At 39.7% G+C, this 13,739-nt stretch overlaps 1 long non-coding RNA gene across 1 annotated transcript in view; it reads left to right on the top strand.

Moving 5' to 3' along the window:
* The window catches only part of LOC140521287 (uncharacterized), a 109,771-nt gene that overhangs the window by 80,215 nt on the left and 15,817 nt on the right, over positions 1-13,739 (top strand). Inside the window, exon 3 of the long non-coding RNA XR_011972868.1 lies at positions 9,425-9,744. This is a non-coding gene — a long non-coding RNA (uncharacterized lncRNA). The remainder of the gene's footprint in view (positions 1-9,424; positions 9,745-13,739) is intronic.

The following is a 13,739-nucleotide window of genomic DNA, read 5'->3' as shown; positions in this document are numbered from 1 at the left end:
CTTTCTGTCAGGCCTTCCCACAAAAACAAGTTCCTCTAGACAAATTCCTTCCTTGCCCACTCACAGCTTGTTTTTCTCTTGCTCTGTTCCTTGGGCCAACTGCTCCCACTCACAACTTGCTTCTTTGTCTCTGCTCTGCCTGCTCTCCCTCTCTGCTCATGCTCTCTCTCTCTCTCTCTCTCTCTCTCTCTCTCTCTCTCTCTCTCTCTCTCTCTCCTCCTTGGGCAAGCTCATCCCACTCTGAGCTCCATGTGATTACAGACTCCATGTGTTAGGCCTATTAATGAATGGGTGGGGGAGATCTTCCTATTCTACTAACATTATGCTCCTAGAGTTGTTGTGAGGATCAAATGGCATAATATTTGTAAAGCCTGATTCATAGTAGCTTTACTATGAAAAGCTACATGTAGCTACATGTTTATTCTCCTTCCCACCTCCCAGTGTGGTCTGCAGGAGTCAGAGTATCCTTATAGGACTATTGAGTAGAATGATGGACTTTCATTTTTTTAAAAAGTTCATTGATGACTTTTGTTTTTATAGAACAGTCATGTCTTTATGTATAACCTCCAACAATGAAACACAGGAAAATAACTCAGTAAAACCAACTTACTCAGCAACCATGTCTGATGGTCTATGCACCATTCTCCCATGGTAGCTTCCTATATCTCTATCAGGAGAAGAGGTCTCTGTCTCCTCATCTCTTCTCTAAGCCAGAGACTCTTCTTTTTGCCATTTTCTTTTATATCATTAGAATCATTTTTTAAATTGTTCTGCTTGGCCTCTCTACCCCAAGGACCTCTGGGCCTTTCCATCTGATGGGCAACTGAAATCTCCTCAAAGTGCTGTCTTCCCCTAATTAGACCATGAGCTCCCTGAACTAGCACTTAGCCCCATGCTTTGCACATGAGAAACACTGAATAAATGCTTTTTCATTCATTATGCTCATTTAATTATCGTTCAGTTATTTTTTCAATTTTATCTAACTCTTTGTGACTCCATTTAAGGTTTTCTTGGCAGAGGTACCAGAGAGATTTGCCATTTCCTTCTCCAGCTCATTTTACAGATGAGGAAACTAAGGTAAACAGGTTTAAGTGAATTGCCCTGGGTCACACAGCTACTAAGTGTCTGAGGCTGGATTTGTACTCGTGACTGTAGGCCTGGTGCTCTATCCCATGGTGCCACCTTGCTGCTCATTATTTAATTCTATACAAGTCTGTATATATCTTCCCATGTTTCTCTGAATTTTTCATATTTGTCCTTTCCTTTGGTACAGTAGCACTTCATTATAGGACTGTAGATCTAAAGTGGAAATGACCTCAGAGGCCATCTGGTCCAACCCTCCTCCCTCTTATTTTACAGATGAAGCAACAGAGGCCCAGGGAAATTAAATTACTTTCCCAATTACTTTCCTACAGGCGGTAAGTGTCAGAAGTGAGATTTGAACTTAGATCCTTTGACTCCTGAGCCAGTGACCTTTCTAGTGTACCACGATACCTCCATTACTCCATATGCCAAATGTCTACCTAGTCTTTAAGAGTAAGCATTTATGAAATCTGACAATAGCATGCTCTAGAGGCCAAGCCCAGGATGAAGATAATGGGAAGTTCCAGGATTATAATGTTTAGAATAAGAGGGACCTTTGAGATCATCTAGTTCAAATTTTCTCATCTTTCAAGGGGAGAAGAATGAGACTTAAAAGCAGTAAGGCACATGAGAGAGCTAGGTTTTGAACCCAGGTTTTGTGTGTTCCATAGTTAATTCATTCTCTTTCTATTACACTATGGTATAACCAAAACATCACCTTGTCAATCAATGAATACCTCCTTTCTCCTGACAGAGAGGTGGGGGACTGCTAGGATAGAATACTGTGTACATTGCTAGACATGACCCCAGTTCTTGCTTGAATTGTAGGAATAACTTCTTAATTGGTCTCCCTGACTCAAGTCTTTCCCCATTCTAATCCATCCTCCACACAGTTGCCAAAGTGATTTTCCTAAAGCACAAGTTTTCATCTCTTCTCCTTTATGTTATCCTCAATAAATTTCAATAGCTCCTCATTACTTCTAGAATCAAAGAGAAAGGTCTCTGTCTGGCATTAAAACTGCCCACAACTTGTTCCCCTCCCGCCTCACTCAACCTGCGCCGATTTATGGTCCAGTCACACTTGTTGGTCCTCAAACATGATGCTTCCTCTTCCATTTCTATGACTTTGTACTAGCCTAGAATGCTCTTCCTCTGTACCATCACCTCTTAGAATCCCTGGCTTCCTTTCTAGACTCTTGTCCAGTTTCCCCATCAGTTTTTGTCAGAGTGAATCTTTCCCCAGTAATTGGAATCTTTTTATTCAAACTCAATTGCCAAATCTAATGGTCTTTTCTCAATTATCCTTCTTGATCTTTCTGTTGTGCTTGACATTGTTGAACACTCTCTCCTCCTGGATGAGTCTCTTTCCTCTCTGGACTTTCATATTATTGTTTCCTGGTTCTTTTCCTACCTGTCTGAGCACTCCTTCTCACAGCCTACTTGGCTGGCTCATCATTTCATTTAATGTCCCCTGTGAGTGTTCTGTTACTTTAATATTCTCACTCTATACTCTCTTGGTGACCTCATTAGTTTCAATTTATCAACAAGCACTTATTAAGCATGTCTTATGTGCCAGGTACTGTGCTACGGGCTTGGGATACACATACAGTTTAGTTATCATGTCAGTACTGATGACTTTCAGATTTATATACAGATTAAGCCTTTCCCCTGAGTAAATTCCACATCACCAGTTGCTCCAGGAGGCATTTCAAACTCAATATGTCTAAAAATTACCTTTCTTCCCTCCCTAACATCTTCCAACCTGAGCCATCTTCTAAACTTCCCCATCTCTTTAAAAAATATAGCCATTCTTTCACTTTCCAGCACCACCATTTTTCCAATCTCATAGGTTCAAAAGATTGATGTTATTGCCCTTAATTTCTTCCCCTTCCACTCCCCCGTATAACCCATCAGTTGCCAAAGTTTTCAGTTTCTACCTCCACAACACCTTTCTTACTGACCTTTCCTCTCCACAGAATTTCCTCCTTAGTTTTGTCCATCATCACTTGCCAAATAGTTTATTGCAATAACCTTTTTATTGTTCTCCCTACCTCATCTCTCCCCACTTCAGTTCATTACCTGTATTGTTGCCAAGGTGATTTTCCTTAAATGCAGAACTGGCCATGCCTCTCTCCTATGCAGTCAATTCCAGTGGCTTCTTCTTACCTTGAGATTCAAATACAAACTCTTCTTTTTAACTTTTAAAACCCTTCACAACCTGACCTCAAACTATCAAGCCTTGATGGACATTCTTCCCCCTCCTATACTCTGAGATCCAGCCAAGCTGGCTTTCTCTCCATCTCTTGTCTCATGCTTTGAACAGTCTCCTTCTTCATCTTCACCTCAAAAAATTCCAATCTTCCTTAAAGATGCAGCTAGAAATCCACCTTTTACATGAAACCTTCCCTAATTCCTCCCCTTCCTTCCCAATTTCTAATCCCTTCTCTTCCACACTACCTTGCATTTAACTACTTTATATTCATATGTATTAATTTTCTTTATGTTTATTCTGTGTGTATGTATGTATATATATATGTATGTATGTATATATTTCCGTGTAGTTTCCCTTGTTACAATGTAAGCTTCTTGCAAGTAGGGTTTGTTTAATTTACTGTATGGGTATCCCAAGCCCATAGCATGGTACCTGGCACAAGAGAAGTGCTTGATAAATGTTTGTTGATGAATTGATTCATTTATTCATTCTTGGGATCAACAGGAAATAACTACAGATGCAAAGACAAAAAAAAGTATCTTAAGTCACAGATTTTCTGAATCCGTTCTCAAGCCTGGCAAAACTTCGTAGTATCTTTCTTGTAAGCCAGTGATGATCCAGGTAAGTCATGAAAAGATGTAAAGAGGGCAATCAAGATAGATCAGCACCCCCACTCCTGGCCTTAAAGGACCAAGTCAAGTATGCCACGGGAAGATATCTCTGGGCTGGGGGGACAGCTGGGTCCACACAACATAGGACAGGGGAAAGAGCACTGAATTAGGATCAATTCTGCCTGAGACTTGCAGTATGATCATGGACCAATCATACTCCCTTTTCACACTTAGATTTGCTTACCCATAAAGTGACAAGGCTGGACTAGAATCATAAGATTTAGACCTGGAAGGAACTTTCGAGGTCACCTAGTCCTCCTCCCCATTTTTCAGTGTAGGGAGCATGGGGACTCAAAGATGGGGAAGTGAATTAAGTTCTTAGATTTGAAACTAAAAGGAATTTTGGAGCCTTTGAATTCCACTCCCTCATTTTACAGAGGTGGAAATAGAATCCACAGAGAAGTGAATTAGGATCCTAGATTTCTAGGTAGGAGGGATTTTTAAGAATAAGAGGGATTGAATGATCTCTAACGGTTCTTTGAGCTCACAACTGCTAATTTAATACAGTGGTTCTCAAAGAATTGTCTAGGAACCTCTTGAAAAGGGTCCCTTCTAAGAAGTCTTTGAGGTTAAAACTATTTTCGTAATAGTACTAAGATATTTTCATTGCTAACATAGTAACTATTGATAAATATTACCTATAGAAACAAAAGTTCTTTAAAGAGGCCTCTGTAATTTTTAGAAATATAAAGGAGTCCTGAGAGCAAAATGTTAGAGAAAAACAAAGCAGACCCTGAGAACAGGAGTGATTTGGTCAGTCACACAAGCTCACAGAGCCAGAAGGCTAGCCCTGCTCCTCTGATTCCAAACCCAAGACACTTTCCACTGGCTCACTTGCCCAAGGTCACACAGCTAGTAAACAGAGCTAGGAATGAAACTGGTGCCATTTTTCTCATATAGCAAATAGCAAGATAAACTTCTTCCATGGGAAAGGTCTCCAACCCTAGAGATATATAGCCAGTCACTGTGACCTTATCCCAGCAAAGGAAGAGCAATGGTTTAAGTGGGCGAAACCTGGGTTTGAATCCTAGAGGTATATAGCCTGTCACTGTGACCTTATTCCAGCAAAGCTAACAAATTTTGCTTGGAGTTAGAAAAACTGGGTTTGAATACCGTATCTGTTATTTCTTATATGACCAAACAATTTTTTCTTTTTGATCCTCAGTTTCCTCTTCTGTAAAGTGAGGGGTTAACTAGAATAGGGATTCTTTGCTTTAAAGGATGTTTTTATTTTTTTCTCAGTTATATGTAAAAACAATTTTTAACATTTGGTTTTTGGTTTCTATGATTTTTGAATTACAAATTCCCTCCCTCCTTCCCCTTCTCCCTCCTTGAGAAGGTAAGAATGATCATTCATGTACAGTCATGCAAAGCCTATTTCCAAATTAGCCAGGTAGTAAAAGAGAACACAGACCAAGAACTTAAAAAAATAAAGAAAGCTGAAAAAGTATCTTTCAATCAGCATTCAGAATCCATCAATACTTTCCCTGGGAGGTGGATAGCATTTTTTATCTCGAGTCCTTTGGAATTGTCTTGCATCACTGTATTGCCAGCAATAGTTAAGTCATTCACAGTTGATCATCATACAACATTATTGTTACTGTATACAATGTTCTGCTTACTTTACATTGATTTACTTCATATATGTCTTCCAGGTTTTAAAAAAATCAACCTGCTTGTTATTCTTAGCTCCATAAGGACCTAGGGCAGACGGATCAGAAATGGAACATTTGGAGCTAGGGACATGTTCTATGGGCTCTGGTTTCACCCTACATTGGATTATATGGAATAATTTTCACTGGACCTAGAAAGCAAAGGGTGAAAGGGAGAGTCAGTGGTAATATCATTTGCTTTCTGTCATTTTTAGTCAAGCTTTCTAGCCCTAAAGACTCAATGAGACAAATATTTATTCTGTCTCTTAAAAAAAAAAACCTGCTGGTCATCTCTTACAGTACAATAATATTCTATCACAATCGTATACTACAGCTTGTTCAGCCCTTCCTCAATTGGTGGGCATCTCTTCAATTTCCAATTCTTGGCCACCACAAAAAGAGCTGCTATAAATATTTTTGTGTATATAGATCATTTTCATTTTCATTTGATCTCTTTTGGGATATAGACTTAGTGGTATTGCTGGGACAAAGGTATGCACAGTTTTCTAGTCCTTTGAGAATAGTTTTAAATTGCTTTCTAGAATAGTTGGATCAGTTCACAACTCTACCAACAGGGCATTAATGTTCCAATTTTTCCACATCCCCTCCAACATTTGTCATTTTCCTTTTCTCTCAAGAATAGGGATTCTTACTCTCTTTTTTTCTTTGTCAATAGACAGTGAGGTGGTACAGGGAATACAGGCTTGGACCTAGAGTTAGAAAGACCTAAATTCAAGTTGAGGCTCTGATGCTTGCTAGCTGTGCAGCCATAGGCAACTCATTTAACCTCTGTTGAAGTTTCCTCAACTGTAAAATAGAATCATAATATTTACCAAATAGGGTTGTAAAGTACCTAGCACACAGTAGATACTTAATAAATGTTTGTTTTCTTTTTCTTTTATCTGCCTTTCTGGAACTCTAGGGACTAAATCCTAAGGAGCCTTTCTCAGAATAAATGTTTTTAAGTGAATAAAATAAAATGCATAGGATTACAAAGGAGGCCAATTACATTGAAATACAGTCATCAAAATGAATTTTAAAAAAGTTCATGAACTCCAAGTTAAGAATCCTTGAACTTTATGATCTCTAAGATCATTTTAGCTTGGATATGCTGTTCATTTTTTGATGCTAAAATGATCTTAGAAACCATAGTGTTCAAGGCTCAAATATTTTTTTCTTGTGATTGTTTGAGACACTTTATTTCCTGGAGACTATGTTTAGGCCTGACCATTCCTTCCTGGCTTTTACATATTATATTGTCACTAATAAGCTTATGATCGAATTACAGAGATGCTCAGTGTTGCTGACTCATTCAAGCGGTCAACTGGGACTCCCAGGTCTCTGTTTATTATGTTTGTGCTTTGTCCTGTTTGTAGAGCTTTGTCCTGTTTGCTAACCACAGAAGAAAGTTCTGCTGACCTGGCACTAAACAACAAGTGTGGCTAGCCCTGGGGGAGGAAGGAAATCTAAGGCAAAGCGTTGCCTTCAAGAAGCTTATTGTCTTAGATAGGGACACAAGGTTTGCCCAACACAAGACATTTGTAATTCCATGATGCATTATGCGATACAAACTGGGTGCTGTAAGGGGTCAGAGTAGTTCATTGAGGGCTCAAGCACTTAGGAAAGGCTTTATAAAGGAGGACAAATTTGAGTTAGGCATCGAAAAATGAACAGTATGGAGAAGGGAGGATGTTATAGGCAAAAGGAGCTTCAGAAATGGAGGTGAGAATGAATGACCTCATAAAAGGATAAATCTAGAGGGGAAGAGACCTCAGAAGTCATCTACCCTGATTCTGAACCTGGGGTTCATGAACTTGATGCTTAAAAATTTTTTGCTAGCTTTATTTCCTTTGTAATTCTATGAATTATTTTTATTCACCTTCTACCAAGTTGTAGATGGATCAAGATTTTGATTCATGGAGGGCATAGATGTAAGAACAAAAATAAGAAATCTGCATTACAGTAATGATTTTAATAAAATTTTACAGGCAGAGGTTGAATTTTCTCATCCTTAAGATGGGGACAATAACTGCTTCCACTCTGTGTGATCATGGGCAAGTCCCTAAGGCCCCTGGGAAATTCTCTGTAGCTGTCAATTGAAAACCAATCTAAATCTGCAACCTGGAGGAAGTTTCCTTCCCACAAGTTCCCCACACTGAAGAAAGCATAGGTGTGGAACAAAATCAAAATAAAATAAAATCCTTGTATTACCTGCCTTTCAAGTTGTTGTAAGGAAAGTATTTCTGCAAACCTTAAAAGCACTAAAAAAAGTGAGTCACATTATTTTCTTTTTTGATTCCATTCTTTTCAAATTTTACTCTCAGTGGGAGTGAAATAGAACTAATTGATCTGGAATTGTCCCAGTTCTCTTGTTTCTTTTTTCAGAGAATGCTCTTTGAAGTGAAATTGGGGTGCTTAATTGCAATTTCTATCATGGAACGTGGCTGATGCTTTTTCCCGCAAGATTTCATCTCTGATATTATCACATTAGTCCATAAGAAAATATGCTGACCCTATATGCAAACACGTGTTTTCCGTGAATGACTTTCCAAAAACATGGCCAATAAGTGAAGCCAAACTTGAATTCATCCTCCTTGCACTAGAACACCCTGCCACCCTGCTGCCTAGAGGACAAGGATCATAGATCCAGAGCTAGAAGTGATCTTGGAGGTTATCCAGTTGTAGCATCATAGCCTTGGTGGAAGGATCTTAGAGACCATTCAATCCAATCTTCTCATTAGAGGTTAAATACCTTAGGCCACATAGCTAGTAAGTGGCCCAGCTGCGATTCAGATTGGGTCCCTTTATTCCAATGGGCCATGTACTCAAGAGCACGAGATGGAGACCACGTCTGTCAAAAAGCCTCAAATAGCACAGCTATTTTTAAGTATATATGAGGTCTTATTTTTCCTCAATTATATGTAAAATCATTTTTTTTTGCATTTTAAAAAATGTTTCAAATTCCAAATTCTATCTCTCCCTTCCTCTTTCCCCTCCACCCTCCCTGAGACAATAAGCAATCAGATAGGTTAAACATGTAACAGCTATTATTGCAAAAAAATTTTTTTTAGAAAATTTCTTATCCAAATAAGATATGTCAAGAAATACTGTTGTTTTCCATTAAAGTAGATTCGAATGCTACCTGACACACTTGATTTCTTGCTGTTCTTACTAATAAAATCCCCTTGACATTAAGCCCCTGACAGCCTGCAGGTTCATTATGTTGCAGAACTGATCTAACTCTCAAAGCTAAATGCTTGTCACCGTCAGTACTGAACAGGCTTTGTAGAAGGTAGTCACGATATTTTCCGCATAATGTTTTTAATTAAGCACCAGATCCTGGGCATTGTTAGGCGTCTTCCTTTCACTGGGGAGCTTTCCTTCCCTGAATTCCTTGGTTCTTTTGTGTTGGAGCTACCAGAAAGACTGTAAACCAACTGCACGCATTTCTTTGCCCATGAGGACAATAGTTCAAACACTAGGTGATGCACAAGGCTGCCCATCCAAGGGCTGTCATGATAATGGGCTTCCTTTCTACTTATCTACTTAGCAATCACTTCATTTTCCTCAGTACCAGATTTTAAAAGCAAAAGGAGGGAAGGAAACAAATTGTTACTAACCAAGCACTGTGCTAAGCACTTGCAAATGTTATTTGATCCCTCAACATCCCTGAGAGGTAGGTGCTATTATTACCCCAATTTATAGTTAGAGAAACTGAGGCAGACAGGAGTTTAGTGATTTACCTACAGTTGCACAACTAGTAAGTATCTGAGGCTAGACCTGAACCTGAGTCTTACTGATTCCAGGCCTAGCATCACCCAACTGCCCCTAAAAGCATGAGATGAAGATTGTGTGAAATGTGAATAAGTAATTCTGGAAGGGCCAGTGGATCTTCCTTCAATGAAGACTGAAGTCCCACCTGAAGGACTAACCCTATTCCAGACCCTGAGACCAATATGACCCTATGCTTGGGAGATGAAAAAATCCATAGTACCCCACCATCATGTGCTCATTCCTGTTGATTCCACAAGGAAATTTTAGCAACTGGTCTGGATGAAGAGGCATGGCATGATCTTGTGACCAGCCGTGTGGTGTGAATATCAGTGGAGGTCAGGAGGTGGAGAAGGTAAGGTTAAATGATGTCAGTGGGTGCCAAGGTGACCTCAATGCCTTAAACATTGGCTGGGAAAAGGGAGAAAAAGGAGGGGAAAAGGGTGTAGAGGAGGGGCTCTTCACCTGAAGTGCATGAACTTTTATAGAATATATTTTGATTAACTATATTTCAATATAATTGATTTCCTTTGTCATCCTATGCATTTTATCTTATGCCTTTAAAAGTACAATTCTCAGAAAGGGTCCATGGGTTTCCGCAGACTCACTGCCAGAAGGGTCGAGGACACCAAAAAGGTTAAGAATCCCTGGGCTAGAGGGGGCAGGGAAGTGCTTGTTTCCTCCTAAAGTCCTTGGGATTTGCTTAGGATTATAGATCTACAGCCAAAGTCAGAAGGGACTTTGTAGAGGTCAACTAGTCAATCACTCAATTATTTTGCAAACGTTTCTTAAACACCTACTATGTGCTAGGTAATACACTGCAAGCTGGGGATACAGAGAAAGGCAATGACTCATTCCCTCCCCTCAAGAAGCTCATGATCTGATGGGAGATGTAATGTGCAAATATCTGGGTGTATGTAAGGTCTAGATGGTAAAAACGGAAGGTAATCTCCAAAGGAAGGTCTTGCATGGGTCAGAGGGGAGACCCTGGAAAAGGCAGGATGGAGCTGAGCTGTGAAGGAAACCAGGGAAGTTAGATGACAGAGGGGGGGAGGGAGAACATTTTAGGCACAGTGAACAACCTGAATAAAGGCACAAAGATGGGACATGGGGTGTCCTGCCTGAAGAGCAACAAATAGACCAATCTGGTTGCATCATTGAGTGACTTGGTGGCAAAATGGATAAAGTGTCAGATCTGGAGTAAGGAAGACCTGAGTTCAACGTTAGTCTCAGGCAGCTTACTAGCTGTGTGACCCTGGACAAGTCACTTCACCCTGTTTGCCTCAGTTTCCTCATCTGGAAAATGAGCCGAAGAAGGAAATGGCAAACCACTCCATTATCTTTGCCAAGAAAATCCCAAACGGGGTCATGAAGAGTAGAGCATGATTAAACAGAAGTCGGATTATAGAATTCATGGAGGGGAATAAAGTGAAAGAAGACTAGAGAGGTAGGAAGGGGTCAGATTGATAAGAGCTTTAAATGTCAAATAGAGTTGGATATTTTAATTTCATTTAATATGGTATTTTAATATCTTATTCCATTCTGGAGTTAATAGGGAGGCACTGGGATGGGGAGAGGGGGAGGGTTATGTGGTGAGAGCTAGTACAACCCCCTCATTTTACAAGGTCACAGAGGTAGTAAAACTAGAATTGGAACCGGATCCTCTGATTATATGAATGTGGGATGCAACATCTGACATTGACAATATGAGCTCTGTGAGGTCAAGGACTTTTTGCCTTTGTGTCCCAGGTGATTAGTATGGGCTAAATCACAGAAAAAGTGCTTAATAAGTGTTATTGAATGAATGAATGAATGGAGGCCTACAGGAGAGGTTCCATATAACGATGGATTAGGAGTAACTTTAGGATCATAGAATTTAGATCTAAAAAGAAAATTAGGGGTCCAGACCAACCTCCACCCTTTAAGAAGAGGAAACTGAGGCTCACAGAGGTGAAATAATTTGCCCAGTGTTGCACAACTAATTAGAGGCAGAGCAGATTTTAAAACCAGATCCTTTGACTGTGCTTCTTTCTACTGTACCAAAAGGAGAAGCCATGGAGCCGTAGAATGAGCTCTGAACTTGGAGTTAAACCTCTCATATTCGAATCCCACCCGGCAACTTGACCTATATGGTTCAGAAAAAGTAATTAAAGCTCTGGTGGCTTCAGTTTGCCCTTCCATCAAATGAGGAGTTAGATCAATTTCTTCTAATTCTAAATCTGTAAACCTATTCTCCATATTTAAATGTCGATCTTTGGGCCTGGGAACACCCACATTTCCAAGGCAAGATATTGAGCACCAAAACAGCTGTTTAGAAAATATGGAGGACATGCAATCAATTGTTGAAAACTGAAAAAAAATAGATGAATTAAAAAAAAATTATGGAGGATGCTCTGATAAAAACATGATCACTTGAATATACAAGGGAGTGGACAACTCCTTTCCACTAGAGGGCACTCAGACTATGACATACCCAAGGATAAATAAACGCTTATCTGTGGCCATCATGACTGCAACTCTCCCAGCCATATTCTGGGCCTTAAATGCCTCCTGAAATCAGCGTGCAATAGAACTCATTCCCCATTTACTGCTTAGTTTGGGGGGACATTTGGGATATGTGGAACAGAGGTGACTAGTTAGAGCTTCCTTAACTGCCCTACATGGCTCTGTGGTGACTTAGAGACTTTGAGGATGTCACTGTTCCAGAATGTGCCTCAGTTTCTCTCCCCTTAGACACCCTCCCTATAGTTTTTTTACTATCCCAAAGGTAAAGCAGGGAGAGGGGAGATGTCAGTGCCCCTCATTTAGGAGCACAAAGAATCTTTTTATTTTGGGAAACTGCTTGGGTCTAAAGAAGGGTTTTAAAGGATCTATTGGTAAATATCAAAGAAAGAATTGAGCTGAATATGAAGCCCTATTACAGAGAATGGGGTTGAAGCCTGGTCTGGATAAGTTTTGGTAGCAACTGACAAGCCCAGCGTAGTCCCTCACTATTACTTAAACCATGTGGTGCTGTCCAATTCTGTGGTTTCCTTCTCAGTTTATGAATTAAAAAATATACTTGAATATACTTGAGTGTGGAGAAATGACATGCACTTCCAATGCATAAATGTAAGGTATAGAGAGGCAGTCTGGCATAGTGGTTAGAGGCAAGAAAACTTGAGTTCAAATCCTAATCCTGACTTATACTGGCAATACCACCCCAGATAGGCTATGTAATATCTCAGTGTTTTAGGCAGTTCACTAGAAAAGCCACCATTTTGCCCTGAGAGATAAAGTTTCCTTGTCAAGAATTCCTTGTACCAATAAAATCATGATCTATCTCATTCCATAAATGCAAGGGAGGGTTTGACAAAAGCCCTGGGTGCAAGATCACCATAGTGCCTCAAAATGCCATCATAAACATATGACATTCAGAGTTTGTCAAACCTCGCTTTTTGTTTTGAAATCAAATTCCAATTCAACAAAATTTAGTAAGTGCTTACTCTATGCAAAGCACTGTGCTAGGCACTAGACATACAAAAACTAAAAGTGACTTAATTCTTACCCTCAAGATGCTTTCATTCTAGTAGGAAGGAATATGGCAGGTAAACAGAAGAGTATGATACAAGACAAGATGTATTAGGCAAGGAAAGGAAGGGATAAAGTGTTTCAGGAAAACTTAAGGTAGGAAGGAGCATTTTCTTTGGGGATAATAATAACAATTTATATAGCACCTTAAGATTTGCAAAACACTTGTCATATATTATTGTACTAAATCCTTGCAACAAACCTGTGAGTTATTATCACCATTTTACAAATGAGGAAACTGAGGTTGAGTCAGGAGGAGGATTGTGGCATCAATACAAATGGGATGGTTGGGTTTAGAGAGTAAAATGAAGAGTTCAATTCTGAACATGCTGAGTTTGAAGTTCTGACAAAGCATCCGAATGATGAGGTCCAGCAGACAACTGGAAATGTAGGGCAAGAGTTCAAAGGAGATGGTCAGACAAGTTGACTTGGGAATAATTTGCATAAAAATAACCATTGAGCCCAAGGGAGTACATGAAAATTCTCAGGGGGAGTGAAGGCAAAAAAGAGAAAAAGGTCCTGAAAGAGATCAAGAAGGCAACCATGTTTAGGATGTGGGTTGAGGAAGATGAACCAAATAAGGAGAGTAAGAAGGAATGATCAGACAGAGAACTGGGTGACATCAGTCTCACAGAAGTGAAGGAATTCTGGAAATTTATGTGTAATTCATGATCAAATATCAGTTGGACTAGAGAGCCTCTGAGGTTCCTTGAAATTTTAAGATTCTATGATTCTGGAAGCCAAGAGGCAAGAGTAACTACTAGGATAAATAAACAACAA

This window comes from Notamacropus eugenii, chromosome 1, assembly GCF_028372415.1.
Source record: "Notamacropus eugenii isolate mMacEug1 chromosome 1, mMacEug1.pri_v2, whole genome shotgun sequence".
NCBI classification, from domain to species: domain Eukaryota; kingdom Metazoa; phylum Chordata; class Mammalia; order Diprotodontia; family Macropodidae; genus Notamacropus; species Notamacropus eugenii.
The sequence above is the reverse complement of the archived record's forward strand: the minus strand, read 5'-3'. Positions and strand labels throughout refer to the sequence as shown.